At 45.0% G+C, this 21,147-nt stretch overlaps 1 non-coding gene across 1 annotated transcript; it reads right to left on the bottom strand.

Annotated features, from left to right (window-relative positions):
• Positions 1–15,550: 15,550 nt before the first annotated feature.
• TRNAD-GUC (transfer RNA aspartic acid (anticodon GUC)) lies at positions 15,551–15,623 on the bottom strand. Its single transcript has one exon. It is a non-coding gene; the product is annotated as a tRNA-Asp (tRNA).
• Between the last annotated feature and the right edge of the window lie 5,524 nt (positions 15,624–21,147).

The following is a 21,147-nucleotide window of genomic DNA, read 5'->3' as shown; positions in this document are numbered from 1 at the left end:
AGTTTACACCCCACCACCACCCCGACTTTCAAATTTCTTTCTACGTTTTGGCTGTGCCCATGGCATAGGAAGTTCCTGGACCAGAGATCGAACCTGCACCACAGCAGTGACTTGAACTACTGCTGCAGTGACAATGCCAAATCCAGAGCCACAGCAACATGGGATCCAAGCTGCATCTGTGACCTACACCATGGCTCATGGCAACACTGGATGCTTAACCCACTGAGCAAGGCCAGGGATCAAATCTGAAACCTCATGGTTCCTAGTCAGGTTCGTTGACCGCTGAGCCACGACAGGACCTCCTTGCTTTGCTTTTTAGGGCTGCACCTGCAGCATATGGAAGTTCCTGGGCTAGGGGTCAAATCTGAGCTACAGCTGCCAGTCTACACCACAGCCACAGCCACAGCAATGCTGGATCTGAGCTGATGCTGCACTTTGTGGCAATGCAGGATCCTTAACTGACTGAGTGAGGCCAGGGATCGAACCTGCATCCTCATGGATACTAATCGGGTTCTTAAACTACTGAGCCACAACAGGAACTCCAGTTGTGGCGTTTTAACCACCCCCCAGGTGCATTTAACTCAGATGATATGTGTGAGGACCACCACATCTTGAAAACCGCCTTTCTGGATGAAGAAACTAAAAACAGGAGACAAATCCATCCCAGTTGGTGAGTATCTTTCTGGCTGCTCCATCAGAGCATGGCTGCACGGCCCAGTGCTGGAGAGTCTCCACAGCTGGGGGCCCCATCTGGCAAGGCGCAAATGCCAGATTGAGATTGGGGAGGGTATTCCCACCTTCCTGGGTGTCCTAGGAAGGAATAAGCCAACCAAAGAGAAGGAGAGGTGTTGAGTGTTTCTCTAGAAATCAAACATAGTTTTCTGTCCATGGATGTGGTCTGGGGACTTTAGAGTTTGGGGGTTTAGCTGGCAAATATGAGGGAGAAGAGGCCCAGGAGGCTGAAGAAGCACCTGCTGAAAGTACAGATGGTCAGCAGCCCTGGGGGCAGAGGGCGATGACCAGAGGCCCACACCCTGAGCAGTGAGCTGGTTAGGGTTCACCCTCTGGAAAGAAGGATTCACTGTCACTCAGAGACAACTACAGGAGGTTCAGAGCCAACCTAAGAGATTCCTTGTTGCATTCTTCAGGGTCCTGCCATCTGTCCCAAGATGGTCAATAACTTTATTTATTTACTTTTTGAGAACAGGCTGTAGAGGACATTCCTGTTATATTTGCAATTGACGAGTCCCTGAAAGAATCGCAGCATAGGAGCAGGGTGTGAATGTGTGATCAGGTGAGATGGTGGAATGAATTTAAAAGAACAACATGCAATAGGAAAGAAGCACATAAAAAGATGCTTAACATCATTAGTTATCGGGGAAATCCAAATCAAAAAACCACAATGAAATACTTTAATCCTGCTAATGCAAAATGGTATGGCTGCTGTGGAAAAGAGCCTGGCAGTTCTTCAAAATGTTGAAGAGAGTTACCGTGTGACCCAGCAGTTCTGCTTCTAGGTATAGATCCAAAAGTATTGAAAACACGTGTTCACAGAAGAATCTGTACAGGACCGTTCCTGGCAGCATTAGTCATATTAGCCAAAAGGTGAAAACAATGCAAATGTCCATCCACTGATGAATGGGTGAACAAAACATGGTACAGCTTTACGATGAATATTGTTTGGCCAGAAAAGGGAATGGAATTTCGATACACAAAAGGGCATATATTATGATTCCGCTTCTGTGAAATGTCTGGAGTAGGTAAATCCGCAGCGATAAAAAGCAGGGGAAGTACCCATTGTGGCTCAGCAGAAACGAATCTGATATCCATGAGGACAAAGGTTCTAACTCTGGTTTCGCTTAGTGGGTTAAGGATCTGGTGTTGCTATGACTGTGGTGTAGGCTGGCAGCTACAGCTCTGATTCGACCCCTAGCCTGAGAACCTTCGTATGCCACAGGTGTGGCCAAAATAAATAAATAAAAGAAAAAGAAAGTAGATTGGTGATTGCCAGGGGCTTTGGGGAGAAGGAATGAGGAATAATGGCTAATAGGAATAGGATTTCTTTTTGGGGTGATGAAATATTCTGGAACTTAATGGTGGATACTCGGTGATAGATATTAAGACTTACTGTACTGTATACTTTAAGAGAGTGAATTAGATTTCAATAAACCTGTTATTTAAAAAAATACTCAAGGAGTTCCCTTCATGGCTCAGTGGTTAGCAAACCCGACTAGGATCCATGAGGTTGTGGGTTTGATCCCTGGCCTCGCTCAGTGGGTTAAGGATCCACTGGTGTTGCCGTGAGCTGTGGTGTAGGTCGCACACAAGGCTCAGATCTGGCGTTGCTGTGGTTGTGGTGTAGACTGGCAGCTACAGTTCCGATTGGACCTCTAGCCTGGGAACCTCCATATGCTGTGGGTGCAGCCCTAAAAAAAAAAAAAAAAAGACAGTAGTAAGAATAAATATGTGGTCCTGTCTTTGAGTTCATGAATTAACGGAGCTAGAGGAGGACACTTCCTTTTTCCTGGCCAGCCACCACCTTCTTTTAGGTGACAGTCTCCGGTTTCTCTGGAGAATTAGCTTCGTTCTAGTGGTCCTGTTGGGAGCCTATGTCACAAGGCCACTTACCTCCTGCACAGGGGCCAGTGGCCCTGCCTGAGCCAGATCAGACTCTGGCTGGGAAATCTGGACCCCGAGCCGAAAGGCTCATGGAAGCTATTGGGACTGAATCCTTCCTAGGACACCACCTGCAGGTTTCCCACTGAGATCCCTGGAGCTGGGTCTATTCCTGTGTTCAGTTTTGGGTACGTCTTCCTTTTTTAAAAAAATGTTTTTATTATAGTTGATTTACAGTGTTCTGTCAATTTCTGTTATACAGCAGAGTGAACCAGTTATACACATATACATACACTCTTTTTCTCCTATTATCTTCCATGATGTTCCATCACAAGTGATTGGATATAGTTCCCTGTGCTATACAGCAGGACCTTATTGTTTATCCATTCTAAAGGCAATAGTTTGCATCTACAACCCCTAAACTCCCAGTCCATCCTGCTCCTTCCTCCCCCCTTAGCAACCACAAGTCTGTTCTCTTTGTTCATGAGTTTGTTTCTGTTCTGTAGACACGTTCATTTGTGCCATATATTAGATTTCAGATATAAGCGCTGTCATATGGTATTTGTCTTTCTTTCTGACTGACTGACTTCGCTTAGTATGAGAATCTCTAGTTCCATCCATGTTGCAGCAAATGGCATTATTTTGTTTGTTTTTATGGCTGGGTAGTATATATACATATATATATATGTATATATATGTATGCCACATCCTCTTAATCCATTCCTCTGTTGATGGACATTTAGGTTGTTTCCACATCTTGGCTATTTTGAATAGTACAGCTATGAGCATTGGAGTATATGTATCTTTTTAAATGAAAGTTTTGTCTGGATATATGAGGCACATCTTCTAACACACGTCTTTTCTGTCTAGGTTAGTCAGAGTGGTTAAACTGGAGTTGCTTGTTAAGGGAACCCTCAACGGCTATGTTGAGTCAATGTGCTGTAGCAACTGCACAGGCAAAGTATCAGGTGTTTTAGCATCAATGCTAATAACAGTAACTAATCCTTATGGAGCCACGTCTTGGAGCTAGCACTGTGCTGAGAGCCCTAAATGCCTTTTCCCATTTAACTCAACTCTCACTAAAACTTTAGTTGGTAGGTATTGTTTTGGCTCCCCTTTTGGAATCTAGGTTCCCTTTTGGAATCTGGATTCAAATCCTGCTCTCCTTGACCCCAGAATAGGGCTCCTAACCACTGCTCTGAACTGCCTCAAAAGGGGGCAGTATCATGGAGGGCTGCCCAGCTCAAACTGGACCTCTGACTGTGACCTGAGAAGTTAAACATGTCAGGGCTCATCCTTTCCCTGGCACTGGTCTCTCAGGTAGAGCCTGCCCTTTAAGATACTCAATGGCAGAGTTATCAACCCTCACATCAGATGGCAACCACCTGGAGAGGTTTAGAACCACTGATGCCTGGATCCCACCCTCTGATGTAATGGGTCAGTGGTACTGCTGGGCCATGGGATTGTTTTGCAATATCTTAGATGATTCTGATATGCCGCCATGGCTGCCAGCTTCTATTTTTTCAAATTTTAAAGGACACACTGGAGTTCCCTGGTGGCACAGCGGGCTAAGGATCAGGCATTGTCACTCTTGTGGCTCTGGTTATTGCTGTGGTGCAGGTTTGAGCCCTGGCCGGGAACTTTCTTATGGCATGGGCCCAGCCAAAGAGTAAAATAAAGGGCATGCTATGCACCATGGGTCTGGTTAAGCTGCAGATTCTGATTCACGAGATCTGCTTGGGGTCCAAAAACTATGTTTCTAACAAGCAGCAGGTGATTTTAAGTAGAAATGCCATCCCAAGTGGAAATTTCTTGCTCAGAGTGGTGAGCATCACCTGGATCTTGTTGAAAATTCAGACTCCAGGACCCCACCCAGACCTACGGAAGCCAAGAGGGCACGCCAGGGAGAGTGCAGGTGATTTCTATGTACATTCAAGTGTGAGAAGCACGTTGAGCATACCGTATATTTAAAGAGGTGAGGCGGAGGCGGGGCTTAAAGCTGAAGAGTCTGTCCGGGCAGGTGGGAAAAGAGCTGAGGATGTGTTGCCAGGAGGAGAGGAGAAAGGACAGACGGAGGCAGGTAAGTGCTTTGCTCCTAGAAAAAGCTGCCCCCAGGAGGAGGGGACGGAGAGATGTGTCGTCTAAAGGAAGACCAAGAAGCTTGGGGGGACTCATTTCTGTCCAGTGTGGGTGGCTGGTTCCGCTGGGGCTGTGGGGGCTGCACTGGTTGTCGAGGAGACCACAGTCCCTTCACGCTGGGAGAAGGAACTCGAGCGGTGTAAAGGTTTGCTGGTTTTTCAGCTGTCTTGCTGTTCTGAAATTGTGAGTCTATAGAGTTGAAATGGTAGGACTGTCGGGTCACCTGGGGACATAGGTGCCTGTGGAGCTGAGGTGAGACGTTTGGGTTTGGGGTCAGTACGACTGTAGGGTCTTGGGTTGAAACTGATAAAAACCAACCTAAGGTGAGGAGATGCCCTCAAAGAGGTGTCGGATAGGAAGATGTTTTTCTCTACTCTTCTGGGTTTTGAGGGCTGGTCTGAGGATTAAATTGTCGTGAGCTGGACTAAAGGGAGAAAGTTGAACACAATTGATATAACATGTATATGTGGGAGAGACCCAGGAAAATAGCAACTTGCCGAAATGGCTGAAACCTTCACCTTAAATACTATCCTCGGCTAAAGACAAAGGAGTGTGTTGAGGGTGGGGAGACTCCCTTATGGGAGGTGACCAGGAAAAGCACAGTAAACAAGGGTAAGGTGGTTATGCAGCCTTAATATCGATAAGTTTCTAGAGATTGGGTTATCCTCTGCTTCCAGACATAGGAAGTTACCCTTAGAAATGGGGATTTTCCTTACAAATGTAAACATTTCTTATGGAAGAGTAATTCCTATTTGGTTTTCAGTGCCTGTCCCCCAGATGGCGCTTTCTTAGAAAGTGACCAGCTGAAAACAATGAATAAGCCAGGGAGACATGTTTTAGGGTGGCCAATTCTGGTCCCCTCTGGGGCAGACGTGGGTTTTACAGAAGAGTATGCAGGAAGAGATTGTGGGTGCCCCCAAATCCAGCAGGGGTGACCCCAGAGTCCCAAGGCCCCATCCTGCTGTGATCTGGTAGGCTGCGAGGAGCAAGGCCATGGGGGTGGGGCCAAGAATCGGGGTGAGGTTGGGGGTGTTTATGCTTGGATTGGAGAGGCCTGGTGCTTTAGCTAGAAACAACCCTGGAAGGACCAGAGCCCATTACTTCAAGCCGCGTTGTTCGTCTTGCCTGTGAATCCAGGAGGAGAAGCTGCATGAAGCCACCCAGGGAGACATGGGAAGGAGGGCCCTGGGCCTTGGCGCCTGCACGCATTTTGGCAGCTGGACTTTCTGCATCTTTCCTCTCGGGCTCCATCTTTGCAATACTTGGGTTCCCCTCCCTGCCTCAGTGTGTATCTTGTGTCTGCCATTTGGGTCCTCAGCCTCTCTCTCCCTCAACCTTGGGAAGTGGCTGGGAGAGAGGCCAAGAGCCCCAAAGGGCAGTGGCTGCAGAGCGTGGGGGCCTTCTGTGTCCAGGGGCTTGTGGCTGGATCCCCCCATCTTCGCTCTCCTAGACCAGATGAGACCCTGGGGAGGTCCCATCCTTTCAAACATGAACTGACTCTGCCTACAGTGAAAACACCACAGAAGGCTCTCTGCTTGCTCAAAGGGACTTGATCTTTCTGGCAACCCAGAGCCCTCTTAGGCAAACTTGTGGGTTTTTTTGGTTTTGTTTTGTTTTCGGGCTGCACCTGCGGCATATGGAAGTTCCCAGGATAGGGGTCGAATCGGAGCTGTAGCCACTGGCCTGTGCCACAGCCATGCCAGATCTAAGTCACATCTGCAACCTACACGACAGCTCACAGCAATGCTAGATCCTTAACCCACTGAACAAGGCCAGGGATTGAACCCGCATCCTCATGGATACTAGTCGGGTTCGTTAGCACTGAGTCACAACAGAAGCTCCCCAACTGTGCGTTTTATTTGCTAGAGACTCAGAGAAACACTTGTGTGAGGTGTTCAGGCCTGGGGCGCCTTTCCTGTGGGGCCCTCCTGCCTGTGCTTTCTCTCCGGTTTTGAGTGTGTTGGGCCAGGGCAGTGTGGGGCCCGGTGTGAGGGCCAGGGTCACTGCAGGCATGTGTCATAGGACCTGCCTGATCTTCCTGAGGAATAAACCCATCAAGTCCCTGGCAGGTTTCTCGGGGCTCAGGGATGGGGGGATTGAGACGTCATTCTGCAGCATCTGGGAAAGGCGAGTCAGATGGAAAATGGGCTGGGGCCTTGGTCAGCCTGTTTCTGGGGAGGGGAAGGGAACAAACATGAACTGAGAGCATCCCCATGATGAGCTGTGCTGTGTTGCTGTCATTTATGATCCCCCTGAGTCCTCATGAAAGTCTCCGTTAGAGATGACAGACTTCATCTCAGTGACTCGTCAGAGGTTCCCACGTGTGAGATGCAGCCTTGGGGTGCTCTTCTGTTCCACACAGGTGCTCACAGGCCTGGGCCCCCTGTGGGAGGGCGGGATCTTCCCACTCAGGTGCCTTAACTGCCAGGACACGTGGAAACACTCTTGAGACCTGAAGAAAGAGCTATTGTTCTCCAGGCCCACAATCTCCATTCAAGGCCCTTGGCTTTCAATTGCTTTTTATTTTTTTTAATTTATATATATATTTTTTTGCCTTTTTGCCATTTTGGGGGCCTTTCCCACGGCATATGGAGGTTCCCAGGCTAGGGGTCTAATCAGAGCTGTAGCCACCGGCCTATGCCAGGCCACAGCAACTCGGAATCCAAGCTGCGTCTGCAACCTATACCACAGCTCACGGCAACGCCGGATCCGTAACCCACTGAGCAAGGGCAGGGATCGAACTCGCAACCTCATGGTTCCTAGTCAGATTGGTTAACCACTGAGCCCCGACAGGAACTCCTGCTTCTTCTTCTTCTTTTTTTTTTAATTTATTTTTTATTTTTTTTTTAGCAGATGCTGATGATCCTAGGAAGCCAGAGTTTGGTTTCATGGACCTTCTGGTTTGGGCTCACCAGGAAATAACTTTGCTCAGTGCTAAGCGTTCCATGGGTGCCTCATCTTAGCAGAAAGTCGATACAAGTTTTGTTGTACCTCCTGCTTGAAGAGTTTCCAGCCAGCAGTTGTAGCCCTGCTCCCCAGGGGTATTAGTTACCCCTGTGTCTTGAGCTTAATCAAACTTGATTGTGAAGGCTTTGTCATCTCACGTCTGGGAATGGGGGAGCAGCTGTCTCCTCAGGTGTTTATGTGACTCTTAAGTTCATGCTCACAGCCCTGCTGCTGATGAAATTCTGGGGAAACCACCATAAATCTGCAAGAAACCAAACTTCGGGGAACTTGAACAAAGACAATTATCCCATTGTTCTAAATTGGGGGATGATGGTAATAGCCTATTAGAGGATCTACTGCATCTAGCAGACAGAAAAGTCCCCCCTCCCACTTCTTTTCTTTTTAATTTATTTTTTTAATTTTAATTTTTAATTTATTTATTTTAAATTTTTTTTTTATTTTCCCACTGTACAGCAAGGGGATCAAGTTATCCTTACATATATACCTTTTTTTCCCCCACCCTTTGTTCTGTTGCAACATGAGTATCTAGACATAGTTCTCAATGCTACTCAGCAGGATCTCTTTGTAAATCTATTCTAAGTTGTATCTGATAACCCCAAGCACCCGATCCCTCCCACTCCCTCCCCCTCCCATCAGGCAGCCACAAGTCTATTTTCCAAGTCCATGATTTTCTTTTCTGTGGAGATGTTCATTTGTGCTGTATATTAGATTCCAGTTATAAGTGATATCATATGGTATTTGTCTTTGCCTTTCTGGCTCATTTCACTCAGTATGAGATTCTCTAGTTCCATCCATGTTGCTGCAAATGGCATTATGTCATTCTTTTTTATGGCTGAGTAGTATTCCATTGTGTATATATACTTTTTTTTTTTTTTAATAGCCATACCTACGGCATATGGAAGTTCCCAGGGTAGCAGTCAAATTGGAGCTGCAGCTGCTGGCCTACACCACAGCCACTGTAATGCCAGATCCAAACTGTGTCTCCAGCCTACACCACACCTTGTAGCAATGCCACATCCTTAACCCACTGACTGAGGCCGGGGATCAAACCCACATCCTCAGGGACTCTGGGGAGGGTTCTTAACCTGCTGAGCCACAGTGGGAATTCCCAGGAAATTTCTTGAAATACTTGGTCAGGTGATGTCATTTTCCCCACTCAGAATCCTCCAGTGGCTTTTTCTGAAGTATCTCCAGTGACCTACCAGGCCCTATGTTATCTGCCTTGTGCTCTGCCTTGAGGGCTTCTTGGCTCCCCCTGACTTCTTGCTCTGGTCACATTAGCTTGTGTGCTGTTCCTCCCAGTGGACAAGCCCCTCCTGACCTCAGGGCCTTTGCACTTGCTGTTCATGCAGATAGCCACATAGTTTCTTCACTTCCTTCAGGTCATGACTCAGCTTCTGAGTGAGGCCTTCCCTGGCTATGCCCTAAAATCTCCCTCCTTACAGCACTCCCTTTCTCTCTCTCTCCTTGATTTCTTTGCATGACACTTACCTAGCCGAGAAACCACATACTTGTACTTGTCTCTTGCCCATTCCTGTAGGAATTTAAGTTTTCTGACGCAGAACAATTTCTGTTTGTTGGCTGGCTCACAGAGAACAGTGCCAGGCAATCAGAGGTGCTCAAAAATATTTTAGATGAATGACATCTCTAAGCAGTGCCTTTAAAGGCCAGTCATATAACATAAATATGTGAAATAACCAGAGTGAAAACAAAAGAGTAGAGTCACGCACAACCATGCTGAGGGTGTTGACAGCAGCAATAACCATTGCAAAACACTTCCAGCTACAGAGTTCCCGTTGTGGCTCAGTGGGTTAAGAACCTGACTAGTATCCATGATGTCTCTGGTTCCATCCCTGGCCTCGCTCAGTGGGCTACAGGATCTAGCATTGTGCTGTGCGCTGAGGTGTAGGTTGCAGACGTGGCTTGGATCCCGTGTGGCTGTGGTGCAGGCTGGAAGCTGTAACTCTGATTTGACTGCTAGCCTGGGAACTTCCATATGCTGGGTGTAGCCCTAAAAAGCAAAACAAAACAAACCACCAACAACAAAACAGTGCCACCTAAATCAAGCCCATGTGTGGGCTGCTAGTTGGTGACAGAGTGATCTCCCAGGCCTGGACTTGCCTAGAATTGCCGTCAATAAATGACGATGTAGAGGATACCCACGATTTTCCCTCCGGGATCTTCTAAGAACATATTCTGTGGAACTGTCATTTTGAATATTCTAAAGATGAGACATGGAGTTCCTGTCACAGCTCAGTGGAAACAAATCTGGCTAGCATCCGTGAGGATGCAGATTTGATCCCTGGACTTGCTCAGTGAGTTAAGGATCTGCGTTGCTATGAACTGTGGTGTCGGTCGAAGATGGGACTCCGATCTCACCTTGCTGTGGCTGTGATATAGCCTAGAGGCTACAGCTCTGATTCAACCCCTAACCTGGGAACCTCCATATGCTACAGGTGTAGCCCTAAAAAGACCAAAAAAAAAAAAAAATAGACATAATTCACTATATTTGTAGAAGACTTTTTTTTTTTTTCCTCCTGTTAGTGTCAGGTCAGATGTGTTTTTCAAACTATTTTATTTTTGAATCAGACTCTGGAACTCATGTTACTGATAGTGTGTTTTTCAGCTAGAAAATTTGAAATGGAAATTGTAATCCTCTTAGAGCCTGGAGATGTCTGGCATACTTTAAACAATACAAATACATGTAGTTGATTTACAATGTTTTGTTAGTTTCAGGTGTACAGCAAAAGGATTCTGTTATACATGTATTTTCTTTTTCAGATTCTTTTCCCTTACTAATTGTTACAAAATATTGAATATAGTTCCCTGTGCCACACATTTCATATTAGACACCTTCCTGATTCCATTTATATATTGTCTTTTCTGTACCTTTGCCTCATCTTTTTCTTTTTTTCTTATTTTGTCTTTTTAGGCCATACCCGCGGCATATGGAGGTTCCAGGCTAGGAGTCCAATCGGAGCTGTAGCTGCCGGCCTTTGCCACAGCAACGCCAGATCCAGCCACATCTGCGACCTACACCACAGCTCAGGGCAACGTCGGATCTTTAACCCACTGAGTGAGGCCAGGAATCAAACCTGCGTCCTCATAGATGCTATTCAGGTTTGTTTCTGCTGAGCCATGACAGGAACTTCTGCCTCATCTTTCTTATTCCTAATTTTTGTGAACTCGGTGTATTTTAAGTATCTCAGTTCCTCTTTTTCGGATTAGTGTGGGCATAAGAAAATAACTGAATACTGACTGGCTCAGGCTTCTAAGGATGAACAACATCCAGAAGAAGTAGAATAGTTTCCCCCTTTTTCCCACAAATACCTTCCAGCTCAAAGGTGTCATGTGCCATGTTAGTCCCTGGAAATTGAGAGAGAATAGAAGTGGAGGAGAAATACACCTGGGATCTAAGAGAAGGGACAGGAGATGGAAGAGACTGAAGAAAAGGTTGGAAATAAGTGGAGAGAGAAAGGAGCAGAGCTTTTCCCAAAGCAGAACAAAATCGTCCTGGTCCAAGAACTAGATTGCTCCTCTGATTGTAGAAGAATGAACATCACAGAATACAAAGAACATTCCCACGGAGGCCTGGCCGGCCACAGGTGCTATCCCCAGGGATGTTGAAGGAAGTGCAGCTTCTCTTGGGTGGTTTGGGCATATCGAATTGTCTGTTTCACATTTGGGTTCCCGATCCCTCAAGTTTTCTCATGACTCCCAAGAGTGGGGGACCCGCCCAGCAGTGACTGATGTTCCATCCCAAGAAGGCTGGCACTTACTGACTCCTAGAGGTTCTCCCTTTGTTCATGTCTCAGGGATTTCCCATTTGTGATCAGGACAAATAAGTGACATGCCCGAGTCACTAGGTGAGTGAGCAAAGCTCTGCAGCTGACAGCAACCTTGACACTGGGGAGACAGCCTCATGGAGGTGGTCAGAGGACAGGTTATCTTGGCTTCTAATCTGCTATGTCCAGGAAATGTCACAGCATCTCCCAACCTTTGTGGTCTGCTAATGAATTTATTATGAGCACAGAGTAAATGTTTAACTGTGCCTGTTTGATCATTAAGATCTATATTTATTCTAATAGCTGTGTTGATTCCGTGTTCACTTGGTGCAAGAACGTTCCTCATCTCTGTCCAGGAGGGTTGTACTCTCAACACAGCCTGGCACCAGGAAGCCCTTTGCGGTGATCAACTGTATGACTCACACCTGCCCATAATCTCTTGTCCATTTAAGTGAATGGTTCTATTTAGCCGGTTTTCTTCCTACTTTCGTCACATACACACCCTCTTCCAGTTTTAAAAAGACCCCTAAAATTTGGGTAGCCCACCTACTGACTCCAGTTCCTCTGAGCTTTTCTTCTGACAGATAGCTAAATTCATGATTCCATCTTGCCACTGCTAGAATTAAGTAAATAATTTACTGAGTGGCTTCCATGTGTCACAGACTGGTCTAGGCACTGGGGATGTGGCAGTGAACAGAACAAATCCTCCTAGCTTCATGGAGTGCATTTGCAAGGAGGGGAGATAGGCAGTAATTACAACATGTGAAAAGGGGGCCAGGGTGTGTGTGTGTGTGTGTGTGTGTGTGTGTGTAGGGATGTAATTTGAAAGTGGGTGACAGAGTTTCTCTGTGGGAGGTGACAATTGATTAATGACTTGCTAGAGTGAGTCAGGGACAGGTGTTCAGCTAGTGGGGCACCAGTGACAACAGGAGCCATGAGGAAGGGAAGTGCTGGCATTGTACCAGGAGTGGCCAGGAGACCCATGGCTGGAGCTGGGGCCACAGGAGTAGAAGTGGTCTGAGAATTGGATGGGGCAAAGAAGATTATGTAGGGCCTTGAGGGGCCTTGGAAGGAATTGGGCTTTGGCTGAGGTAAGAGCTATTAGAAGCTTGTGAGCAGAAGAGTGACACCCAGGAGAGTGACAGAACCTGGCTTAAGTTTAGCTGTTAGCTGTAACTGTTGGGAGGAGGAGAGCCAGGGTCAAGGAAGCAGGGAGCTTGTTAGAGGACAGCATGGCATTAAGACGGTGATCTGGAGGGCAAACCCTCAGTGGCCCACACAACACCCTAAAATGGACACTGGTCTCCTGTCTCAAACCATCAAAAACCTGAAAAATGAACCTTCTAAGTCAAGAGATTCTTACTTGTTTTAAATTTTTTTTAAATTAAATGTTACTGGAGTGTGGTTGATGGACAGTGTTGTATTCGTTTCAGGTGTACAGCATAGCGAATCACTTTGACACATAGGCACATCATTCCTTTTCAGAATGTTTTCCCATATAGGTTATTACAGAGTATACAGTAGATTTTCTTTTGCTCTAAGGAGGTCTCTGTTACTTACCTGTTTTATGTATAATAGTATGTATATCTTAGTTCCAAACTTCTAATTTTAGAATTAGTAACAACAAATTTGGTTTCAAAATCTTTGAGTCTGTTTTGTGAATAGATAGTACATAGTAGTGATCTCACATGACCATTCTGACTGGTATGAGGTGATACCTCATTGTAGTTTAGATTTGCATTTCTCCAATAATTAGTGATGTTGAGCATCTTTTCATGTGCTTTTTGGCTATTAGTATTCTTTGGAGAAATATCTGTTTAGATCCTCTGACTACTTTTTTTTATTACTCAAATGAATTTATCACATCTGTAGTTGTATAATGATCATAACAATCTGATTTCACAGGATTTCCACCCCACAGCCCAAGCACATCCCCCCACCCCCCAAACTGTCTCCTCTGGAGACTATAAGTTTTTCAATGTCTGTGGGTCAACATCTGTTCTGCAAAGAAGTTTAGTCTGTCCTTTTTTCAGATTCCACATGTCAGTGAAAGCATTTGATGTTGGTGTCACATTGTATGGCTGACTTCACTTAGCATGATAATTTCTAGGTCCATCCATGTTGCTAAAAATGCCGGTATTTTGTTCTTTTTAAAGGCTGAGTAATAGTCCATTGTGTATGTGTACCACATCTTCTTGATCCACTCCTCTGTCAATGGACATTTAGGTTGTTTTCATGTCTTGGCTATTGAAAATAGTGCTGCAATGAACATCAGAGTACATGTGTCTTTGTGAGTCATGGTTTTCTCTGGATAGATGCCCAGGAGTGGGATTGCTGGATCAAATGGTAGTTCTATTTTGAGTTTTCTGAGGAGTCTCCATCCTGTTTTCCACAGTGGTTGCACCAATTTACATTCCCACCAAGAGTGTACTAGTGTTTCTTTTTCTCCACACACTCTCCTGTACTTTTTGTTTGTAGACTTTTTGATGATGGCCATTCTGGCTGGTGTAAGGTGGTACCTCAGTGGTTTTGATTTGCATTTCTCTAATAATGAGTGATATGGAACATCTTTTTTTTTTTGTCTTTTTGCCTTTTCTAGGGCCACTTCCGCAGCATATGGAGGTTCCCAGGCTAGGGGTCAAATTGGAGCTGCAGCTGCCGGCCTACGCCGGAGCCACAGCAACACGGGATCTGAGCTGAGTCTGCAACCTACACCACAGCTCACGGCAATGCCAGATCCCCAACCCACTGAGCAAGGCCAGGGATTGAACCTGCAACCTCATGGCTCCTAGTCAGATTCGTTAACCACTGTACCACAACGGGAACTCCCTGAACATCTTTTCATGTGTTTTTTGGCCATCTGTATGTCTTCTTTGGAGAACTGTCTGTTTAGATCTTCTGCCCATTTTTTGATGGGGCCTCTGATTACTTTTTGATTGGGTTGTTTGGTTTTTTTTGATAGCTATATGGGAAGTTTGTATATTTTGAAGATTAATCCTTTGTTGGTTGATTCGTTGGCAAAGATTTTCATTTGCCAAGATCAAACTTGAATCCTCATAGATATTAGTTGGGTTTGTTACTGCTGAGCCACAACGGGAACTCTTGTGTGAAAGCTTTTGAGTTTAATTAGGTCCCATTTATTTATTTTTGTTTTTTATTTTCATTACTCTAGGAAATGGGTCATAAAAGATATTGCTGAGATTTATTTCAGAATGTTCTGCCTATGTTTTCCTTGAGGAGTTTTGTAGTATCTGGTCTTAAGTTTAGGTCTATAATCCATTTTGAGTTTATTGCTTATATATGGTGTAAGAGAATATTCTAATTTCATTCTTTGTCTTTTTGCCATTTCTTGGGCCACTCCAGCGGCATATGGAGGTTCTCAGGCTAGGGGTCCAATCAGAGCTGTAGCTGCCGGCCTACACCACAGCTCACGGCAATGCCGGATCCTTAATCCACTGAGCAAGGCCAGGGATTGAACCCACAACCTCATGGTTCCTAGGTGGATTTGTTAACCACTGAGCCATGAGGGGAACTCTAATTTCATTCTTTTCTGTGTAGCTGTCCAGTTTTCTGAGCACCACTTATTGAAGAGACTGTCTTTTCTCCTTTGTATATTCTTGCCTTCTTTGTTGTAGATGAATTGACCATATGTGCATGGATTAAGTTCTGAGCTTTACATTCTTTTCCACTGATCTGTATTTCTGTTTTTGTGCTGGTGCCATACTTTTTTTTTTTTCTTTTTAGGGCCACACTTGCAGCATATGGAGGTTCCCAGGCTAGGGGTCTAGTTGAAGCTACAGTTGCTGACCTGTACCACAGCCACAGCAATGCCAGATCTGAGCCATGTCTGCAACCTACACCACAGCTCATGGCAATGCCAGATCCTTAACCCACTGAACGAGGCCCGGGATCAAACCTGCAACCTCATGGTTCCTAGTCAGATTTGTTTCCACTGTGCCACGATGGGAAATCCTGGTACCATACTGTTTTAGTTATTATAGCTTTGTAGTTGTATTTTTGGCTGTTCCTGTGGCATATGGAAGTTCCCTGCTTGGGGATTGAACCCAAGCCATAGCAATGACAATGCCAAACCCTTAACCATTAGGCCACCAGGGAACTCCCCTGTGTGTTTGTTTTTGGCTTTTTCAGGCTGTACCTGCGACATACGGAGGTTCACAGGCTGGGGGTCGAATTGGAGCTACAGCTGCTGGCCTATGCCACAGCCACAGCAATGCAAGATCCAAGCCACATCTGTGACCTACACCACAGCTCACGGCAATCCTGGATCCTTAACCCATTGATGGAGGCCAGGGATGGAACCTGCAACCTCATGGTTCCTGTTGGATTTGTTTCTGCTGTGCCACAACAAGAACTCCTCCCCTATTTAATTTTAGATTAGAGTTCAGTAATGGGTGTGTGGTTCTGTTAAGAATGATAAAAGTGATACTGCTGAGATGTTGAAACTTTACAGAAAAGTTGTATACAGACCGCTTCCTTTGGTCTTTATAACTAGCTCTTGAGGTAGATATCATTATCTATTTTAATTTAAATTGTTGTATGGAAATTGGTACAAGATAAAATTCAGTTAGAACCAAGTGGTATGAAAATGAAAAGTAAAGAATTCTTTGCTCATGTCAGCCCTGTCTCCCTTTGACCATCTGAGCTTGTCAATAGGAGTTCATGGAGAAATCTTCTGGTACATAAAATCCTGTAATTTATATCCTCCACCCGAACAGGATCAACACAGCACATGTTGCTGTGCTTTGAGTGTTTTCACTTTCTAAGCAATCTTGGTGCTCTTTCCACATTCATACATGGGGTTTATCCCCTGCTTTTATTTTTTTATTTTTAGGGCTGTTCCTATGGCATGTGGAAGTTCCCAGGCCTGTGGTCCAATCAGAGCTGTAGCTGCCAGCCTACACCACAGCCACAGCAATGCCAGATCCGGGCCACATCTGAGACCTACACGGCAGGTCATAGCAAAACTGGATCCCCAACCCACTGAGTGAGGCCAGGGATCGAACCCACATCCTCATGGATACTAGTCAGATTTGTTTCACTGCTCCATGATGGGAACTCCTCCCTGGTCTTTTTAATGTCTACACAGAATTCCAAGGTCTGGAGATAGCATTTTAAATAATATGACATGGCAATCTTGGGAGATAAGCAGAGTTAGTATCATTTGGTAAAGGAGGAAACTCCAGTTCAGAGAGAGAAAGGGACTGCTTCCCTGTATGACAATTAGTGAAAGAGCTAAACCTCATATCAGTTCCTTGTTACTCTTACCACAACCAGGAAACCCTTCTTGATAGTGGGTGGGACAGGAATTCCTGTCATGGCCCAGCAGAAACGAATCTGACTCATATCCAGGAGGACACAGTTCAATCCCTAGCCTCACTCGGTGAGTTAAGGATCCAGTGTTTCCATGAGCTGTGGTGTAGGTCGCAGACATGGCTCAGATCTGGTGTTGCTGGAGCTGTGGCGTAGGCCAGTGGCTACAGCTCCGATTCCACCCCTAGCCTGGGAATCCTGCTGCTATGGGTGCAGCCTTAAAAAAAAAAAAAAAAAAAAAAGAGAGAGAGAGAGAGAGAGAGATGGAGGGACAGAAAGCAAATCCTCCCATTAGAAGTGGTGTTGGAGGAGCTCTCTGATTATTCAGGAGCCACCTGGAAATCCCTTCCTGCATCGCCCTCCTCCTGGCTGTCCTGAGGTTCCTGAAAAGGATGGCTTTGATCTTCTGATGCAGCTGCAGCTGCTAAGGGCTTAATGCGGAAGCTCTTAAACCAGGGGGAGCAAGGAAGCTGTCTGGTTTGAGATCATCTAGCAGAGTGATTGCGACAGTCCTGATGCTGAGACACTCACTTGCCTATTTGCATTTCTGTCACTTCCTGTGCTGGATGGGATATATGGGGCCATGTTGACCTCCTTCCCAGAAGCAAAGTAGGTGCCGCCTCTTTTTTGCCTTTTTTTTTTAAATTTTCAAAATGGGTGGATCCATATTTTTTTTCCTATCAAGATAGTGCATGTTTATTTTAAAACATGGCATACACATATCCCATGCATATAAAACAGGACATTTTCCCATGTAAATTCTCACAGTGCAGCAGAACACTATCAACAATTGAGGTCAATTTCCAGGCCAGGTGTTTGGTGTATGCTTGCATACGTGAGTGTGTAAATTGGTGTGTGTTTCCTTTTTACAAAGATAGGTTATTCATACTTCCCTATACTTGCTTTCACTGACATCCTGATATGGCTATTTTCCCAGGCTATTTCATTCTGTGCTCTAAATCATTTTTTTAAAGACTCCAGGTGACTCTACTGAAATGTGTTAATGACTTCATAAGCTTTTCTAGCCTGAAAGTATGATAATGTATTCTTATTTTGGTGGCTTTTTAGTATTTCACTCTTAAAATCTCAATAAACATACATGCACACGTTTTAAATGCTCACTTATTCAATTCATCAAAAGAGGAAAAAACAGATCGGACTTGTTGGCTAGGGGAGCCAGCCTTCCTTTCCAACTTGGGTATCTTGGATGTGTCCTTGATCTGCTATGTGATGTTAGGATAATCCTGTCCCTTCTCTGGACCCCCTTTCTTCCCCCTCCAACAGCACAAAAATTTTAAACTCATAAGTGGAAGATGTTTATAGTGTAGCCCTTGCTGTGGGTGTGGAGGCATGACACTGAGCATTTTTGAGACAGAAGAAACAGAAACCAGTCCTGGTGACTTGGCACATGCATGTGGTAGGTCAGGTGAATCAAGTTCCTTCCCTCTGTCATCCTACCTTCACAAAAGGCAACGTCTTGATAATGAGAAAGGATGATAAGTTAGGAGTAACGTAAAACAACACAGGGAGGTGGGGCGTGGCAGGACATTTGGGGACAGCATGGGGCACAGTGGACTGAGAAGTTGAAATCAATTAGTGATGAAAATCAGAAAGGCAGTTGGGGGATGGTAGGGTTTTGAATGTTAAGAAGAGGTATTTGGAACTTAATCTAAAAGCAATGAGCCGTCCTGGATGTTGAGAATCTTGAAATGAAACGACCATTTTGTGGTCAGGTGGAAAGTGTGTGCGTGTGTGTGGCATTGGGACCATACCTTAGAATGTAATTGCTAGAAGGGCATGTAGTCCAATTCTTTGGTTGGAAAAGATAACCAAGACTAGGAGAGAGTGAGGGTCTTGCTCCAGGACACACTGGTAGTGGCAGGTGCAGCTGTGGACACACACCTAGGCTGTGTGGCTGAGCGATGCTGTCAGCCTCCTGAATTTCTATAACATGAGAGCTTGGAAAAAGCACTGAGCTTGGCATTAGGAGATCAGGGTTTGAGTTCCAACTCTGAGCTGGTTAAGGCTTTCAAACCCTCCCAGATGGGCAGTTTCTATGCAGTGAAATAGAAACATCGGATTAGAGGGTAGGGCTTGTTCTTTTCTCTACCCTCACAGTCTACATCACTTGGATGTTTTGAGACCTTTTGTCTGTAGTTCCTCACGGAACTCCGAACTCAATTGTGGATGTAGATGGGAGAGGTGTTACTTGATGTTACAGATGAGGAAATCAGGGTTTGGAGAAGGACTAAGTGACTCGTTTTAAGTTATTCGGTGAGTAAAGAGTAGAACCCAAGTTTCGGACTCCTCCTTCAGTGCCCTTCCCACTACATTACACAAATGAAAGAAAATCATTTGCCCTTAGCTACTTGTTCATTAATTGACATTACTGTCAAACAAGATCCACCCACATCTAAGAAGGGGATTGCGTGTGTTTGCTTTATAGGAGGTGGTCAGTATTGTTGGTTAAATAGGAAAGAGAAATGAAATAAGGCTTTTTTTTTTTTTTTGGCCATTTCTAGGGCCACTCCTGTGGCATGTGGAGGTTCCTAGGCTAGGGGTCTAATTGGAGCTCTAGCAGCCGGCCTACGCCAGAGCCACAGCAACTCAGGATCCGAGCCGCGTCTGCAACCCACACCACAGCTCACGGCAACACCGGATCCTTAACTCACTGAGCAATGCCAGGGATTGAACCCACAACCTCATAGTTCCTAGTCGCATTCGTTAACCACTGAGCCACGACGGCAACTCCAAAATAAGACCTTTTTGGAGAAAATAAACCACCTGGCTCTCTGACCTGTTGACAGTATGTATTCTTGCATTCCTTTCTGATCTGTGCATCTGACCTTGTTTATATGGCTTTGGTTGTTACTCTGAATTTGTCCATTAAATTCAGTATGAAAAATGTGTTTATAATGTCATTACCTTGATTTATGACATGTATTTTCAGTTGAAATTCGTGGCCATTGTATTTTGATGGATAGAATAACTCGGGGGCGGGGAGAATGCATTGAGAAAGTAAACTTAATGAGTTGGTTGGTGTTCCTTGTAAACTAGCTTCTTGATTAACATAATCTTACAAAGAATTTAGTAAAACTTGACAACCAAGAGTTTGTGGTGAGAGGAAGATGCAGCCTCGGTTGGTTGATCCGGAAGTCTGGAACACAGTTCTGACCTGCCACTCATAGGGCTTTGGAAGCTGATCTACTACTTAGGCTACACCTTTCCTGATAAGTAACACAGAATCCACATGGTTCTCCTTAGAGCAGGATTCTTTGCAGATACAGAGATACTGTGTATATCTTTGGAGCTTTGAGGGCATAGAATGAGGATAACTTAAAATCTTTTTTGGGAAATAAATTCTTTTTTATAGATGAAAAAATTGTTATTTGGCTGCTGCCTGCAGTGACAAGATATGGGAACCTCACTTCCCAGATCAGGAATTGAACCAGGGATGCAGTGGTGAAAGCGCTGAAGCCTAACCATTAGATCACTAAGGAACCCCCTATAAATTGTTTTACTGTTGGGAGACTCAAAGTACTAAGCAAAACTTGTAGACAACAATGGATTATGCAATAAATAGGACATAGTAGGTGATGATCTGGGAGAAGATTAAGTTGGATTCACATTTCATGTTATTGACCAAGATAAATTCCAAGTGGATTGAACCTTTAAATATTAACACCTGAAATAATAAAAGTACTAGAAGAAAACATGGGAGAATTCCCTTATATTTTTAGAGTCAGAAAGATCTTTCTAACTATGAATTCAAAGTCAGAATCCTAAAAGAGAAGGTATGTAACTTGGGCCACATAAGAGAGAAAAAACAAGCCTTCTGATTGGTAAAACAAAAACTGCAAGAAAAGGGGAAAACATGTAGTAACCTGGGGAAAAGCAGCTGTGATTTGAAGCACAGAGTAAGAGCACAAGGCTAATTTTTCCATTATGGCAAGAACTCCTAGAAACTGGGAGGGAAAAGCTTAAAACTCAAAAGAAAAATGTGGAATCCCGTCGTGGCGCAGTGGTTAACAAATCCAACTAGGAACCATGAGGTTGTGGGTTCGGTCCCTGCCCTTGCTCAGTGGGTTAATGATCCGGTGTTGCGGTGAGCTGTGGTGTAGGTTGCAGACGCGGCTCGCTCGGATCCCGAGTTGCTGTGGCTCTGGCGTAGGCTGGTGGCTACAGCTCCGATTCAACCCCTAGCCTGGGAACCTCCATATGCTGCAGGAGCGGCCCAAGAAATAGCAACAACAACAACAAAGACAAAAAAAAAAAAAAGAAAAATGTGCAAAGAATGTGAACAAACTGT

This window comes from Phacochoerus africanus, chromosome 2 (genome assembly GCF_016906955.1).
Source record: "Phacochoerus africanus isolate WHEZ1 chromosome 2, ROS_Pafr_v1, whole genome shotgun sequence".
NCBI lineage: Eukaryota > Metazoa > Chordata > Mammalia > Artiodactyla > Suidae > Phacochoerus > Phacochoerus africanus.
Note: the sequence above shows the minus strand (reverse complement) of the source record. Positions and strands in the feature narration are given on the sequence as shown.